General features: G+C 34.8%; 1 long non-coding RNA gene across 1 annotated transcript; it reads left to right on the top strand.

Annotated features, from left to right (window-relative positions):
• Positions 1-4,126: 4,126 nt before the first annotated feature.
• LOC141486774 (uncharacterized) lies at positions 4,127-4,874 on the top strand. The gene is made up of 2 exons (XR_012468031.1): positions 4,127-4,385; positions 4,501-4,874. It is a non-coding gene; the product is annotated as an uncharacterized lncRNA (long non-coding RNA).
• Positions 4,875-16,366: the final 11,492 nt, after the last annotated feature.

The raw sequence follows: 16,366 nt of genomic DNA, 5'->3' as shown, positions 1-16,366 counted from the left end.
CTTATATCCAAGTTCAGCATATAGTTGGCACAGTGGCTGTAGATTGCAAGAAGAAAATGAGGAAAATAAGGGCTTGCACACCCTCAAATATTCCACTCATATTGGAGGATCCATCAAAAGCTTGTCCTCGGCAATTAGCCAAATTAAGGTCAAGTTTACTTAGTTCTTGTAAAATTCTGTGAGCGAAGTTTTCACCAATGTGATCCACCCCTTCCCAAACTTGATGAAACCTTCTTCAATCTTATATTCCTTGGTGTTGAAATACCTTCTTTAACAGACAAATCTGTGGTCTCATTAGTGTGAAAAACTTAAGCTTTCTTATTTTGTTTTCAATGTCAGTGATAACTTCGCCAGAGCGTTCTATTATTTCATTCTACGTGGTTTTGCTGATGTAACTGGCATTCCTTTCATAATTTTGTATATTTGAGGCGAGAACGTCAACTGTGAATTTTAGCGGTGCTCTAAAATTTCTTTCGCCGAAACAACTTTCAGTTGTCTCAATAATAAATTCGTCTCTGTGCATGTTTTGGGTACCACATAAAATGACCGATTCAATAATTGAAATAAGGTTGCTACGGTTTTCTTGAATTGTCTTCTTTTAATGATAGTCCGCATGGAACTGGTTTTTCAAAATTTCCATAGTTTTCTGTTACCATTGTATTGACTACTAATTTTCCTAGTTTCACATCGTTAGTTCCACCTTCACAACAACCAAACATTACACAAAATTTGCAGATCCCCTTGTAATCTATATCGCTCTGACTCGTCTTTCCCAATCATGAAATGTATTTCACCAAATTGAATCTAGTGTATTTTCAATCCTCTGGGGTGATGTTCCTGTACCCCCATTAGATCCGCTACTGATACCATCGCAATAAGTATAGTAGCTCTCATATAATTTTCAACGCATTATGTTTGTTTCAAGTAGTTATTCACTTATATATTTCACATGTCTGCCAAAATTTTACCATTTCATATTTCAACAACTATTGACCAACCTCATTAACATTGTAGGTAAGTATTGAGTTATTTTTAATTTTTCCAATTTCCAATCTGAATCATAATATCGTAGCTCCCTGATGATCACAGGAATAATAGTCGAAGTATTGGAATTCTAATGTTGTATAATTCCGTAGAGGTGCATATGACATGCCCAAGTTCAGGTGGAGAACACCTTACCCCTTGCCTGTCATGTGGACCTACCACTTTGTAGGTATGTGTGGCAGATACCCGACGGCAAAACTACAACTAACCTAGCAGCACAGGAAGCTGAAGTAAAACCATCAGGCACCTGTGTAACTTCCAATGTATGAAAACCAAAAATCAATTTCATTTGGTCAGGACGACTACCAGACCGGTTCTGGACTCCTTGCCTCTCGTCAGTACCGGAACCGTTGGGTGTTTTATGAATACATATAATTTCAGTTTTTTATAACTGATAAAAATTATAATGATGATGAAAAAAATAAACGATGAAGATAATGTCTTTATTTTTTATGTGAAACATCTTTAGCTGCACGTAAAACCGTGCGGTTATACAATCGTGGTGACGCATACCGTGGCAACAGGTCGCCATGCACAAGCGACTGTGCAATTATCCCCCCCACTCTATTGGCATTACGCTATCTATCTTGTCATACTGAATGTCTATGACAGTGATAAATTAATAAATGAGCAGCTTCCTGCAATGAAAGCAAAATCGCACTACAATACACTATCAGGTCATCAGTAAGTTAATTATATTTTTAAATTTTATAATTAAAGTGTGCATTTATTCGTGCATTGAGCCTCCTTATATTTGGTTTGTTTCAAGATCAGTAAATGCAAATTCTACTCTCTTGCTAGATTGAATTTCACACAATTTTCATAGTATGTAATATTTTTCAATTGAGTATTAATTAATTTTAATTTCATTCTTATGGAAAATAATGCACTGAAATACTTGTTTGAACAATAAATTTCATAAAGAGCAACAAAATTGTATTTCAAAATCATCTGATAGCCAGTATCGAATGGATGTTTTTCTTATTTGTTATCAACAGAAACATAGGAAAAATATTCACTTAATTGATTTTCTAATGACGATGGAATTCATATTAAAACATTTATCTTTGAAAACTGTACATACCTCAGCAACTTTTGACGTGTTATAAAGCTCAGATAAGACCTTCTTTGGAGTATTGGTCTCATGTATGAAGCTTCGCTCCAAAGCATACTCTTACGCTGTTGGATTCCATCCAGAAAAAAACCATTCGACTGATTCGAAACGCGAATATGACTTGCAATCTTGATAGTCTGGAACATCGAAAAAAAGTTAAAGATTTGCCTCTCTTCTACAAATACTTTTACGGGAAGTGTCCAAGTGAATTGGCACATTTGATTCCACCAAGAGCGGTATCTATCAAAAATACGCAACGGACTGTGACTGCTTATCGGTTTGAGGTTCAACTCAGTACACCTCAAACTTCACTGTTAAAGAACTCTTTCATTTGTAGGACTGCGTTTATGTGGAATAAACAGGCACCGCATTTAGACCGCCTTGAAGATTTTTCTGTAATGCTTGTGTTTCGTCCTTACAAAAAATAATTCAAGATCATCAGTTATATATTGCAATTCCCGAGTTCACTAGTATATTACCACATCAAATTTTTTCATGTATATTTCAATTACATTCTTTTTATGAATATTTCAGTGCTCAACAATCATCAGAAGCATCACAAAATATTATTATTGATGTTTCACATCTGCCAGGCGTCCCGTGACTACTCCCAATTTTTTTTATTCACGGCAAAGTTCAGTATCAATACTGCTCTGCTCAACCGAGTACCTACCATTTACAAATATTCAATAGTAAATACATTATTAACACTGACCAATGCAATTTTACTCAAATTAAAAACATAATGTGAATTATCTACATTATAGAGACGTGCAATTTTTCAAATTCACAAAAAAAGCACAAAACTATTACTTCAAACAGGTATTGAAGTTGAATATCTAGGAGTGGAGTCAAACATGACAACTGCTGATATTCCTTTTTAAAACCTTCTGCAACCCTTTCTGGATTGCAGAAAGGTGTATTCTTACATATATATGCATTATTATAGTCCATTTTGAATGATAGATCCTCAGAAATTCAATTTCTACGGTTCATAGATGAAAACTTGTTGCTTGGAACATCCATACAATTAGATTATTAGTTTAGAGAACTTTTCCAGTCCTGTATTTGTGGCAGAAAGTATAAAGTATTTTTTTTTAATTTTTGCAAATATATTCAACGATTATGACAAAACACTGAATTTATAGTGGAATGGGTATGAAAAAAATTTGAAAAAGGCACCTATTTTTTAGCAGACAACCCACCAAGAAATTGACAGAAAAAGTGTAAACTGTATACCTATATCCCTCTATTTGTTCTTTCTCCGTTGACATAGTTTAATAGGTAGGTGGTACTCATCCGCTCATTACATAGGTACAGTTATTTTAGTATAGAATTTATCCTTTGTTTCATTATTCCATCACTGGCAATATTTTGGGTAATATTTTATGCAGTACATTATATTTATTGTTCTTTTCTCTACCATTCTGCCTGAGAAATAGAAGCTAGTTGCTATTGAGTGTGACAATGTAGGGTCCTGTTTTCTTGACTTGTTACGTATTAATTTACCTTTTTTTTTTATGATTTTCGTTAAATTACTTAGAGAAAACAAAAATATACAACTTCGATGTTTATTTATTTATTGTTATGACATTTTTGAAATAGTGCTTCCATGAGATCCGTTAAATTCTAAGTTTCTGTACCCTGAAAATAATACGCTCTGTATATTCAATTGCATCTAGTTATCATTCAATCACTTACCATCAATCAGTTCTTGTTTGTAATTGCCTTGTAGTAATTGGTGCTTCGAGTGTTCTCTGAGATTCCTGTGAAATACAAATACGAGAAATAAATAACCTAACATTCTCATATTTAGTTCTTCAAAATATACATTTACATCACTGTTGAGTTATATTGGCAATCTGTGTCACTTCTGTTAAGTTCATATCATTGAAAGGTTTGATTAAAAGGGTTCACCTGTGACGTCATTGAAGATGATTTTACCCCGAACAGACCGTCTGTGATGACAAGTTGACATACCTTTGAAAGGGGGATATCCTTTCCTTTTTTTTTGATCATCACGGCACATGGCAAGAGCTGAATTTGAGAATTGTGCTCACATCTTGGATGGATTTGCCTTATACGTATTAGGAGGTGAATATAAGAGTTTCTTATTCTTGAGAAAAGAAAGAAATATCCACTTCAGTGTTTTGGGATTTGAATTATTCTATCTTCCTAATCAAGCCATAATCGTTAGACCTCACTTCAGGCCATCCACTATATACAGGTTCGTCTTCCACTAGCTTGTCAACTATCCATTGAGAAGTATCTTAATAGGTACCTCTCCCAAATAAAACTGGAACTTGGCACAGAATTGTTCGTATAACCTTACTTTGTTTCAGGCCTTTTCATGTTTGGCCCTTTCGCTTTATCTCTTCGTTGTACGTTAGTTATATCTTGACGATTAGCATATTGTTACCTTTGTTACGGTACTACAAGAAGTCTCTGACAACCAGAAAATCATTGATTACAACTATAATACTTACCACAGAATCTCAAGATCATTTATGAACACACCAGATCTCTACAAAGTTTCGAACGAAGAGAATATCCATTGGAGAAAGATATACGCTGGCAACACCTTGATCAGGCGAGCTCTTTCCATTATTTCTATTGCTTTACTTATATTAATATTACACCTCTTGTTGCTTGTCAATTATCCTGTTCATTGGTTACATTTGAATGCTGCTTTTTGGCTGTGAAGCCTTATCTACCAGTGATTCTGGAAAAAAGAATACAACTAACTAAATATCACAACTCTGAAATTATATTTACTTACCACTTACTAGTTTATATATATGTAAACTCTGATGTATATATACAAAGGGGTATCAAATGATCATGTCCTTCTCCCCATGTTAAGTCTATATGTAGTTAAGTCTACTCGCAACTAGCACAACGAATAAATCCACTTCCTATCAGACGAGAGTATTTCTTCCATGACCCACTCTCCGAAAGTAGCTAACCACATTATTTTAATTAGTAAAAACCCCATTATAGCCCCCAAACGTTGCTCCTATCATTTAGAGGCGTTTGCAGGTTATAGACTGTGCGGTAATATCAATTTTCTTAGCATGTTTCGGGAGACTGGAGATAGATATAACAGTAAGTATACACATTTATATGGTTGATAATTCAATCACAACCATGGGAATTTCATTTCAATTGAGAGGGATATAATTTTAGAAAATATGATTTTTTGTGAAAAACAAACTTTTTAACTATCTTCATTATCAAATAAAATATGTGGGAAATTTCCAAAAAAAGAAAAAAACAGTTACAATGATAACTATGAATATATGCAGCGTATGTACAGAATATTCTTTCATAAACAAACGGGTAGAAACAATATTTTCAAAACCACTACTTTTATATGAACTTCCAGTTACACGAAAATCTTCCCCATTCAGTTCGTATTCGAAACATTTGTTACGGAATTGAAACAGAATATACCAAGTATTTACATAAAATGTCACATACATGGAATTTTTTTATTAGTGTTAATTGCAATGATATATACACTTTACCTCACCTCAGAATGACTTTTATTACATGATTATCGATGTATTTCAATGAGTGTCTTGGTGAACTCATTGGATGTATTACCTTCAGTATTTAAATTTCAACACAATACTTATCTCAGCAATGCACGTCGATTCACTTTGTTTTTAACAGTTTCGCCTTCAACGTGCATCTGCTGAGTTGGAGAATCAAGATACTTGTCTCTCATCAACTCATAAAGAACGCATAAAATCAATCATAATCTGTTTATAGAGAGCTGTGCCAATTTGACCCGCAGGACAGTTTTCTTATCTTTTAATTTAGTTATTAAATCTTCAATATTATTGCTTATCTTCGAGAACAAATAAAATTTTAATAGGTACGTTGCGTAATTGGCTCGAGGACCCGATACTTGCTTGAGACATAAACACTCCCAGCAAAACCAATTTCGTATAAAATAACACCAACACAGATTTTTGGTGGCTCTTATTTTAAGATTATAAAATTGAACAACGCTACATATATATTAGATATGTTTGACATTTGTTGGGAATATTATCTCATACTGAACAAACAAGGAAACTTCGAATAAAATTGAAAACACTATTCTCTCCCAACTTTCCTATACGATAAAATTTGTTGAATGAATACTGAAAGGAGCAAAGTCACCTACTAAAAATTTTGAAATTTTTTTCCGGTAAGCCTTCATCAAATCATACTGTGTAAGAAAATAAGAATATATTTTCAGTTTGTTTTCAATTTCTTTCATTCACAGTAATGATTTATGTTTGGAACCACGGAAAAATACGAAACTTCTAGGAAACAGATTTATATTTTGGGTTCAGGAAAACTTGGAAAGAACATCAGCCTCACCATATGTTGGCTATGAAATAATAATCAGCCTTTTAAATTCAATTGTTCCAATAAAAGACATACCGAAAGGGTTCAGGCATTACGAAGAGATTGATGACACTTCAAATTTTAACTTTCATGGCAGAATCACTCGTGGAGATACTTGCTGTAAAATTTTGTAGTTGTCCCCACATGGTATAACACGGGGGTTGAAAATTGACTATAATTTGTATGTATAGAACTTCAAATGTGATAAATGATTCGAATACGTACTGGTAAATGATAATGTGACTAGGTATATGCCGCATATTGAAATTGAAAATAATTTAAATTATCTTTAAGGCATGTTCAACAAAAAATATTTTTTTGAATTTATTCTTCATTCATTCATTCATTTACGGCATAGTCGTCTGGAAAGTGAGGTTGAATTGAAAAGTGAATGATTGAAATATTCATACAAATGATTACTAACAATCATGGAGAAATGACCACTTGTGGAAAATGAAACGCTGATGATGAAATGTTGAAGACTTTGAGTACATACACTGCATATAATACAAAATAATTACATTACAAAAGATGCTAAGAATTATAGGAATCAGGTAAGTTTGACTCAAGTTTATTAAATAAAACTTAAATTTTAAGACTGTCATTATTTTAATTTTTCAAGGATGACAATGAATCGGGTATGTACTCGATAGCAATTTAACAATTTTATTCAATTACTGAACTTCAATAATGAGTTTCATTTGTCCTAAATAACATGTAAGATTGGAACCACTGGCGTTGAACGGAATAAACGTATGAACTGACGTAGTTATTTCTTCTATATATTTGAACTGTCTGTCAATTGGCGTTATTTAATTTATAGAAGTTGTAGAAATACTCCCCAATTCAGTTGACAAACACTCATAACAAGTACCTAGATCACAAGAATTATTATTAGGTACTACAGTATTTTCCCACATATACAATCTTTCGATTCCTCCCAATCTAAATATGTTTATGGAATATTTGGATTGTTTTTGAATTCAAATTCCTGCGAAGAGAAAATATCCTTACTGGCACATTTTTCCTGAAAAACTTTGTTAATATTTATTGCTGATACCATCAATCTAATAAAACCACTGTTCCGTTACCCCAGAACTGTGACGACATTTTTTCTCGATACATGTTTTTGCCAACCAATTTCGACATCATCCGTTAGAATGTATTTAAATTTGATTTCCCCCTCATGAAAATAGTTACCCAAATAAATGAAATCATCAAGACCATCTCTTGATGCCAATTTCCTTAAAAAATAGTGCTAACATGGTTCTGTTTGGAAAATATTTAGTTATGTGTTTTAATCTACAGATTTGATAGTATATTACAATGGAATTCATAATACGTAATATGTTGAATTGTTTCACCTTTTTCTCATGGAACTTTCCTACGCCAATCAGAAAGATCAACATGACGTATTGGATAAAATAATATTGTTATGCCTTCGAGTTCTATTTCACTGGTGTACTTGTTATTATTGTCGTTTCTCGAACTAAACTATCCGCTCTAGAAAATTCAGTCCTCATATTCAGAATGATTTGTTGTGGCTCAAAATTTCAAAATTTGATAGGTGTATGAACTTTCTTGTTGACAGCCAGAGCAGGATTCGCAACATTGCTGATCCTTTTCAAGTATTACCGTCCTGTGGCTCGCAGATGAATTTCATCTGCAATCCAAACTTTTCACGAGGACGATTAAGAGTTTTTGCTTCAGAGTTGAATGAGATAAAATGAATTATTTATTTTCTGGGAAATAGTAGAAACAAATGTTTTTGAACCATTTTATATTTTATTCTCACGTTAGTAAGTTCTCCATATTTATATATTTTTTACAAGATATATAATCTTATTATTGTAGTTGTCCGGACGAAGGTGTGAAATATACCGAAAGCTTGACATATAACAAAGAGTTTTCTTTGTAACAGCCCAGCTATTGACTGCAACCTCACAAATTGAACCGATTTATATATATATATATATATATATATATATATATATATATATATATATATATATATATATATATATATATATATATATATATATATATATATATAATCTGAATTGAATTTATCAGGTGTAAATTGAACAAAAATCAACAAAGACAAGAATTGAAATAACCCCTCATAAATATACGAATTAAGCACCGTGGGGTTCATAACAGTTCAACAACAAATACCTGATAAATGCTTAATATGGGAAAGAAGCCATAAATTAATGGCGTTAGCAAAGGTATAGTTGATTTATGGAAAAAAGTTTGCATAAAATCTCTCTCGAAGCAATGTAAAATGATACTTTCTTTTTCTGAGATAACGGCCTAAGATAACTATTATCATTATACAATGTATCGGTTTCAGTAATAATTTTCAGAAGGTTAAATGCGAAAATACATGTTCTTTGAAACATATTGAGTTTAAAAATTGTTAATTTATTCCTACGTAGAAACCACTCGGTAGAGAGTGAATGGAATGAATTGTTTTTTTCCTTTCTTTGGAAGTTCCTCACGTTTTTTGTATCAAGATGGAGAGGTAGAAATACGTATCCTGTATTTTTCAAAAATCATTCTGTCCTAAAAATATACCCCTTCAAATTCATGAATAAGTACCAATTTCTAATAATTCAATCCTCAATTAATACCTAATTCCAGTATGAGTAGATATTATTATGTTCCTATATGATTTTGGTATCGATGTTATAATAAGGATACCCCAAATTTTACTCAAAGTTGTATCATTATAGTAAAATGTGTTGATAGTTCAACATTTGCAAGTTGAACATTAAAAAAAACATGTTTTTAAAGCGTGATTTGAAAAATAAAAGTACTAGCTATACCTGGTGTTAACAAATCTATGAGACTTCTAGAGTATCAGGTGTATCTAAATGAAATTAGCCATAGCAAAATTGTATGTGGAGAGAATAATTTCCGCATATTTTTAATTTTCCTGTCACTCGGATTCATTGGAAAGAGCTCTTCATATACTCAATCTGGTTCAAATTGTAATATTTTTTTGAAATTTTTTTGCCCACTTCATTTCTTGGAGTCACTTTCAATATTGAATTTAAATGACTATAATCGGACGTAAGCAGGTCTCAAGACCTTAAATGATGATATCAGAAAAATACAGTCCCAAAATGTTAATGTTTATGATAACAGTTAGGAATAAGTTGGTAAAACTATAATTTCATATGTATTATTGTTTAAATGTTCAATTGTTTCTTTCAAAATGTTTTGTTACATTTGAGGCGTTATAACCCATAAAATTCCTTCTTCTGAAATTTCATGCTGGCTGAGGCTGTTGCATAAAAAGCCGTTCTTCAATATATTCTCAAATGAAGAACGATTGGGCCATAACTCGATCATTAAGATGATCTTCAATTCCATTTTGAAGAAAACCTGAGTACCTAACTTTTGTTGTTTGATAATTGAATAGAACTTGCCGATGTTAGAACTTCAATGTTAGAAGGACCATCAGTTTTTGAAACAGTTTTGTCATAATACTTTACTTCTGGATGAAACCTGTTGAGTAATTACGATGTCTTATTTGATCATCTGAAAATCCAAAGATTGAAATAAACACATTTTTCGAACTGATGAATTTGCCATGTCAAAAATTTGTCACTCAGTTGGAACTGTGTTCTGTAGAAAGTTCATATGCAGGGTCACGTTTTTATTTTAATAACTTCGAATAACTCAGCGTGCCTTACCATATGATATACTTAGTGTAATTATCTAATGGAAGATGTTGAAAAAAACACTCTATTGAAAACATTTCCATAACATGATCAGGACTGCTACTGAGAGTGAAAACACCATTTCCTCATGAGGACCAAAAAGTTAGCATCATCATTATGAGGACTATTTTTAGTAGTACCTAGTCTTCGTAGACTTTTCGTGCAAGATGTTTCAAATTCTATTTGTCATAAAAACAATCTCAAAGTCAATGAAATCAAAGGAGGAATATTTTATCAACACCAGTTTTAAATACTCTCAACGAAAGGGTCGTGAACTGCCACCTGGTTAGTGAAATGATTTTTCATTCATTTGCAGAGATTTATAAAAATACTGGAACACACTTTCTTCCAACACTCCGAGTCTATGCATATAATGATTTGGATGACAGTGACCTGTGAGGAGGCCCGTTAGACATCGTAGTTCATCTCTACTCTAGTTGAATAACTATTTGCTCTCAAGCTTCGAAGGGTGAATGAACGCCTCATAGTTAGACAATCCTGGAACATTTTGACCAAAGTCCTTGAATTTTCTTGCCATCCAGGTGTTCAATATTTGTTTGGCATAATTATAGCGATGCCAATGACAAGTTCTGATCCAATAAAGCTGATTGCAGTAGCGTTCTTTGCAAAGGAGTCAGCAGCCTCTTTGCCAACACTCGCCGCCTAACTGATCGAGAAAATCTGTATTGACTTGTGTGTGAGGTTGGATTTTATCAATAGATAGATTTTCGCTCGACATATAGTTCCATAGGTCCCTATGCAGGTTAATATCTCTTTACTGGGTCTGCAACTGAAAACACCTGAACCAGAGCCTGAAGGTATTTTTGATCCATCTGTGAACCAACAACTATCAGGTCTTGATATTTTCTTCTTCCAGAGGATTGAGTCCTCCCTACTTGGGAAAATCACAGTATGAGGCAGTTGACAGTTGAAGGCATAATGTCAGAAGTCATTCTCAGTGCTGGTAGACTTCCAGTGTCTACCAGCAATCTTGTGTACTCTGCATTAGATTGATTTGTGCAATTGTCGATGTGCCCAGGTCTATACACAATCCATCTAGCCTCTCTCTCCAGATGTGGAAAGGAGGTAGATCTGGAAGGATCTCCATGGCCGCTGATGGTGTGTTACTGATGGCACCACAGATAGCCAGAAAAGCGTGTCTTTGTAAGCCAGAGAGCTTCGCCTGTAAAGCCTTCGGACACCAGGCAATCGCTCCATGAGTAATCATTGGTCTGACAATCATCACATATACCCAATGATTTTTTTTGGACGTAAACCCCAAGTTCTACCACATATCTTTCAACATGTCGTTAGGGACAATGCGGTTTGTGTGAAACTTTTTCCAAGTGAGCGTTCCATGTGAGTATTTTATCAAGTACAATGCCCTCTGGCACCATCGTACTTTGTAAGATATTACAAGCTTGCTCCTCGACGTGGACCTTGCTAAGGTGACAAGGTTATCTGCCTGAGCTTGCCGATCTAACGAGTACATCAAGTAGACTATCCATCAGGAGCGACCACAGAAGGGGAGATAGTACCTCGTCTTCAGAGCAGCCCCTGGTCACCCTGAACTTGATGGCCTCATCTTGTAGAATCATAGTTGCATGCATAGATCCATTCAGTTATGGTCGATTATATGCCTTTTACAGCCAGGACTGATTCTATAGAATTAAGTAGTGCATTATCAAATGCTCCTCCAATATCGAGAAATACAATAACTGCAATCTCCTTGTTGTCAAGGTACTGAGAAATTTCCTCAACGAGCTTGTTCGATGCTAAAACTGTCTATTTACTGGTTTGATATGCATAATGGAGGCTATTTAGGGGGCTACATATAAATACACCTTCTTGATGTGTCCAATCAGTATTCGTTTGAATCCTTTCAACAGGTAGGATGTAAGGATGATTGGTCGTACCGATTTGGAGTGTGGACCTTTCTGACCCATTTTAGTTATACCTCTCTTGCTGCCAACCAACTGGGTGGTATGTAATTCCACGCCAGACTAGCTCTAAACGAATTCATGAGAATGAATGAAATTATTTTCTGTCCTTCTTTGAAAAGAATTGGAAAAACACCATCCTCCCCAGGAGATTTGAAGGGCTAAAAACGACTTGATAGCCTATTTCACTGCCGTTGCTGTGATAACTTTCTTGACGATCTCCCAATCGTTTTTTTTTGGCGTTTGACGCCTTAAAAGCTCTAACGTTTTTTTTTCTAGAGGTCGTAAATGTTCCATCGGATCATTTCAGCGACCCTATTACAGCAGTCGGATCTCTAGAGAGAATCTTCTGATACTTCCACAGAACTTTCTCCAAGACTCCCGTTTTGCCTTTCTGATTTTTTTGTTGTATATTTTTAGAGTTGTTTTATGAAGCTCCCTTTTACCTGAATCATTAGCTCGATTGGAAAATCGTCGATCTTCTTTTCTTAGTTTTTCAGGGCTTCTGTTCCACAAAGAAGAGTTATGGTCATCTCTATCAATTCTCAGAGTTCTTATGTTAGGATCACTGCTTCACGAAATTGCTTCGCTACTGTATCCATATCATTACAACTGTGAATTGTAATGCGATAAGAAGGAGTTTCTATAACCGCTTCAATCAGAAGACTACAAGTCACGATATTCCACTACCGGTCTTAGACCTGTTTCAATATTTAAAAGAATATATCTATGGTCTCAACAAGAAGGTTCAGTAGATCCTGTCCAATGGTGTTCAGAGAACACCATTGTTGCTCAGAGAATGTGAGCTGATGGTTGAGTCCAATACCACTTGCCTATTGCTAGTGTCAAAAGTTGGTTCCGAGCCAACATTAATTACAGACAGCCCTTTCCGAAGTATATAATCGACGAGTAACTCACCTCTGTGGTTTACATTCATACTACCCCTATTCATACTCCCCACACTATATAGCGTGAATTGACGTCACATCACATTATGATTCGGAGTTAGTTCCTTTTGCTATACTCGATGAGTTGTCTAACAGCTAGATAAGGTACGGTATCCGAATCTCTCGGAGAGTAGGCAGAGCAGGCGATAACATTCTTCCTACCCTTCTTGTCCGGTAGGGAAATTGGGATGGCTACCACGTCTTGAGTGTAGAAGCCTGTAAGTGTAAAATAATTAATATACTTCCTGATGAACAGATGAGCCCTGGGTTTCACACTTATGAACGCTATTACCTCACCAGGAATATTCTTCAGTCCGGTTTATCGACCTGTATTTCCTATCTATGGTTCCTTCAGGTCGATTAATCAGTCCTTGGTTATTACCGTGGACATATGATGCGGCCTTGGCATGTTGTAAGTTTGCCTACAAACACTTCAAGTTAACGAAGTGTAGCCGCAAACTTTGAAGTCCTCGACCCTAGGTGGAAGAAGATGGAGGATCCTTAAGGATACCTCCACCCACCTCTTCCGGGATCAAAAGATGCGTGGCTCAGATAATGAGGTGAGAACACCTGTCATCTCTGAGGTGCCTGACGCTTTTTTGGTGACGATTTTTGTCTTCGCTTTCGAAGAGCCAAGTCCAGTTTTTCTTCCTGGGTTTCTAGACGAAACGTTAGCCGTCTTCGTCTCCCGAGAAGCGACTGGTTTCCCAGCCTTGGAATGGGTATGAGCCGCTGGTTAACCCCTATGTTTGGGTGGAGATTTGACTGCTCTCCTCTCCATAGGTGGATTGCCACTCGGCTCCACTTTGTTTACTCTAACGGGTACATTAGAGTGACTCGGTTAAGTAATTGCCTGCTAGGAGGGTGCCCGGCTTTCAGGGCGGAATAAAAAATGACCAAAATCCTCGCCAGCACGGCCATGGATCCACCGGAGTAGTTGACAATTTTTCATGGTGATTTTCATTATCAAATAAGATATGATTCCAAATCTCTGAAATAACAAATGAAAATTGAAATTGAAAAGAATAGCTAGTAGACAGAAGGACCCTGAAAATAAATTACAATGAAATGAAAATCAAGCAAGAAATTGAATAATCAAAATGGAATGAAATTTAAAAATTGAGAGTTTTCCATTCAAGTTACTTCACTATGTTCCGGTTGTTAGTATTCACAATCACCTTCGGGTGATGACTGGACTTATTCCTCCAAGAGATGACTATTTATAGGTCACTCGGGTCCTGTCACCTATCCCCTCTTCATGCTTCACCGGTTTAGCGGGAGATGGTTGTTTGGCGGGAGTTGATCGTTTTCCGCTTTATTGTGGATTTCCATATGTTGCGTATCTCTACGATAGCTTGGCTGAATGCATCATTGGACAATATGTATGCAGCTTCATCGAATTTTCCTCTAAACAGTGTTCTTCCCTGTGGATGATCTCGGCTTAGGATCACTTGATGTTATGCCCAAACATGTTCTACTATTCCCGATTTGCTGGTTTCTCCTCGCTGTGTGTGATTTTTGTGCAGAAGTAAAGTGTGTGTTGACTAGTACCTTGAGAAATTAGAATTGACATTATCTATCTGCCTCTTGCCTGATTTAGTTGACACTTCTACAACTGCTTTTCTTATTCTGAAGTGAAGAAATCTTGCAAAAAACTGATTCAGTATAAGCTTCTGTAACGAGTAGTGAGGCTGCTTTTGAAGTGATCATCTACCACATATCAATCTAAACTCTTCTGATTGTAAATTTGTTATATAATAAATGAGATACATGAAAGTCCAAGGATGAACTCACGTGGGCCCGCCTAAATGAAATTTCATTAAAATTTCATTTTTATTCCAGTGATGAAAGCTGATCTCTAGTAATTTCCATAAAAAATATTTACGAGTCAATGGTACGCGAGCACCCATTGAATATAATACCATATTTTATAAAAACGATACCGAATAAAGTAGCAATTTAATATTGCACGCACACATGCAAATCGATAATATCGATTCGAATTTATAAGCATGAAATTTTAATCGATAAATCCGTCATGATTATTATTTATTACAATCATTATGTTGATACCATTAAAGAAAATTTAGAAAGTGATTATTCGCAAAATTTGATGAATTGGTATTTATATAGACTGACTTCAAAGCCTGTGCCGATTTGAACTGTTGCTAATAATGAATAACTGATAACTAACCTGAAATTGTTGCAGAGAAACGCATTTTCTATTGATGAATATCCATTGAAATCAATATTTTCTAAATTAACTGATTGAGGCACAGAACAGTCATAGGTCCGAAATATTCTTTCTCAGATCTGAGAAAACGGCGCGAATTTTACCTTCTGATTGTTCTTCTGTGCCCATTCGAGGTAGAAATCATGATTTGTATATAGGGGGTTATGAAATGTCAAAAATTTTGCCCGACATGTGTAATTGGAGGAAAATAGTGCTAAATTTGAAATGATATGGAATGTAAACATAAAGTATGATCTACATAAATAGACATCATTATTTCGTTCGAGTGCGCTTGTTTAATGCCGATAGATAGTAATAGATAGAAATTGTAAAGAAATGGAGTCAGACAGAGTAGATACGGCAGATCAATTGGCTGGGCCATATGAATTCGATATAAAATTGTAGAGTAAAGGTCTTTCATAGACTTTTATGATGTCGACAGTAAAATCCTGCACTAATTGGAAAAAGTAAGAAATTTAAACGCCCAGAACGCAGTTGGATTTCTGCAAACTGATGCAAATATATCACTTCAGTTACCAATTGAAAAAAAAATCCACAAAAAATCACACCATGAGCGTTATATGCTTTTTACAAAAAATGCTTTTTTAAATATAAGTCCATTATTTGAATACATTTTGTGATTTATTGACCTGGTTTTTCTTTATGAACTATTCTGTCAGACTAGTAGGTAAGTTATATACAATATGTCCATCATAAAGAGGGTCAGCATAGGAACATCGAAAAACGTAAGTGTTTTAAAGTCTGTTGAATTAGAAAGAAGTTACCCATATTGAAGCTTACTTGAATGTTATTTTAAAATTACTAGTTGAACGATTATCAGTGAAGTTTTCGGCAATAAAACTTACTTATTTCGTATGACTCTTTTTTCCAGACAATATCAAAATTATAATTGGCGATGGTTTTTGAGATGTCGAATTGAAAATTTGTGTAACGCCATT

Source organism: Leptinotarsa decemlineata, unplaced genomic scaffold (genome assembly GCF_025532065.1).
Source record: "Leptinotarsa decemlineata unplaced genomic scaffold, Ldec_3_MD MMD2_tig00026369_RagTag_RagTag, whole genome shotgun sequence".
Classification (NCBI taxonomy): domain Eukaryota; kingdom Metazoa; phylum Arthropoda; class Insecta; order Coleoptera; family Chrysomelidae; genus Leptinotarsa; species Leptinotarsa decemlineata.
Note: the sequence above shows the minus strand (reverse complement) of the source record. Positions and strands in the feature narration are given on the sequence as shown.